Here is a 2,864-nt window from a genome sequence, read left to right as displayed (position 1 = left end):
GTCTTGCCTCCAGTTAGGAAAAAAATTTCATCCATACTTACGATCTCTGTTGTCAGACCTTCAACAACCACATTATGTTAACTTCAAAGAAAACATAAGGTCATACAACTCTGCTCTATCTTTCGCAATACGGGTGCTCACATTGACGACCCACAAGAACGAGGTAGAACCGTGTTCAGGTTAAGACCCTTACCTTCCCCTGAATCACTCATCATCAATCGGCATTACCACTGTTTGCATAACATCTTTTTTTTTCATGCTAGCATGGATCTGATCTGGTTGCACTGTGATGAAACACTTGGTATTGTGCTTCGTTATCGGATCCATATAACGGAAACACCAACCAATGTTTGTTGTGTATCTGTCCCCACAAAAAAGAAAACATACATCAAAGCAGCTACAAATTATCCCTTGCTCTCTCTCTCTCTCTCTCTCTCTCTCTCCTCTCTCTCTCTCTCTTTCTCTCTTTCTCTCTCTCTCTTTCTCTCTCTCTCTCTATCTCTCTCTCTCTCTCTATCTCTCTCTCTCCTTCTTACTCTTCCATTAGTACCAACGGTTTTTTCGTCAATGTCCATTCATAGATTTCAAACCTATTAACATTGGTGTCAGTAGGTTTTTGTCAACGTCCTTTAACAGAGTTAAAACTCGCTTTCAGTGGTGTCAATGTATATTTTTTTGGCAATGTCTTTTGATAGATTTAAAATCTGCTTACTTTCAACATCAGTAGGTGTTTTGTCAACGTCGATTGATAGATATAAACTTGCTTACATTGGTATCAATGGCTGTGTTAAAATCTACTTACGTAGGCATCAGTGGGTGTTTTTGTTAACCATCGATGAATACATTCGAAGTGTTAAAGCTTTGTGACTATAATAGAAATGCACAATGCTGTCCGATTTTAATTTGATTGTCGTCAAACTAAAACAAACAGTATGACATAAAGAGTCCGTGCATAGTCGTATGGCCACTTAGAAATATTCAAGTAAACTACTCTCAGATGAAACTCTGATGAATTACCCGTGGATAATGTGGTCTTATGTATACAAAAGCTGGGAAGATCATGAAAGGAATACTTTTGATCAGGGTTAAGCACAGACCCGCTGTCTAACGCTTTTTTTTTTAACAATATCGCTACAATACTGAGGCATTACTTTGAATGGATTGGGTCATTCCATAAATAATATGATTTTTTAATACTTCTTTTATTTTTTGTATACAGGTTGCCAGTGTAGACGTGTGCACATGTATTCATGTGAATATATGTGTGGAAAAATCTATAGGTGTGTGTGTATATATATATATAAGTGCGTGCAGGTATGTACGTTTATTTACATAAAAATATAGGGATATAGGTTTATATGGATGTATACATATATATATGTATGTAGTGTCGGAATATGTATGTGTACATATATATATAATATATATATATATATATATATATATATATGTATGTATGTATGTATGTATGTATGTATGTATGTATGTATGTATGTATGTATGTATGTATGTATGTATGTATATGTGGGTGTGTATGTATTGTGCAAATGTGTGTGTGCGTATGGATATTTATGTATATATATCTGTATATGTGTGTATATGCGTATGTATGTGTATGTGTACATATATGTATGTGAATTATGTGTATATGCATGTATATATATGTATCTATATATGTATGCATAAATATGTATGTGTATATATATGTATTTGTGTGAGAGTATATATGTGTGTATGTATGTGTATGTGTATATGTGTATGTATATATATGTATGTGTATATATATATATATATATATATATATGTGTGTGTGTGTGTGTGTGTGTGTGTGCATATATATATATGTACACAGACACATATGTCCGTATGAGTTAGAGGTTAAGAAACTAAGGGATATTAAATATCCAATATACTGCTGGATGTGTACCTACGTATTTTTAACCAAGTGCTTACTTTGGATGGCAATATAGCAATTGAACAAGAAAATGGAGAGGATAGGAAATCGACAAACATCAGCCAGTAAACATTCCATTATATCTATTTATTAAATGATAACAAACATGTGTTTAAGTGGTAAAAGTAAACGAATGAAATCAGCCAATAAATACGTAAATAGATATATGTATAGAGATAAATAATAATAGATGAGTATACATACATATATATGCATATATATACATACATATATACTCATATACATATATATGTATTTAAATTTAAAATAATAAGGGTGAAAAATTGAATATTAATTTGATTAATATCAATTTAAAACCAGTGGTCTAGCATATTTAAAATCTGAAGTTTCAGAAAATATTATATTACATACATATAAAAAGGATGACCTGTAAGTGGACATCCATTATGCTAGAAGAAGATCCGCTATGGTCTTACCACTTAGAAGGTAATGTTCTCAAGAAAAATTTAGCAAACGCCAAAACATAAGCGAGCAAGACAAATGAAAAGATACAAAATATAGATTAATCACACACCATGGTTTCGTTGTTAATGCTTACATGTTTACATAATCATTTACGTAATCATCCGCAAACTCGTCAGTGTGATCGTCTTAGCAACTATAATTTGCAGAACTATACACGAGACGTCCGCATGAGATTGAACATGTATACAGTTCTACCAATTACAATTGGAGTCATTTTTCAAAAGCCTTCGTTTTGGCGCGCTAAACTACCGGAAATATTTCTGCAGAAAATAATTCTCTGCAGTGAATTTTGCCGGTTAGAGAACATAGCTATTTAAATTTGAATTTAAAATAATAAGGGTGAAAACTTGAATAATAATTTGATTAAAATCAATTTAAAACCAGTGGTCTAGCATATTTTAAAATCTGAAGGCTTTCTCAACGT

The sequence above is a fragment of the Octopus sinensis genome, linkage group LG8 (assembly GCF_006345805.1).
Source record: "Octopus sinensis linkage group LG8, ASM634580v1, whole genome shotgun sequence".
NCBI lineage: Eukaryota > Metazoa > Mollusca > Cephalopoda > Octopoda > Octopodidae > Octopus > Octopus sinensis.
Note: the sequence above shows the minus strand (reverse complement) of the source record.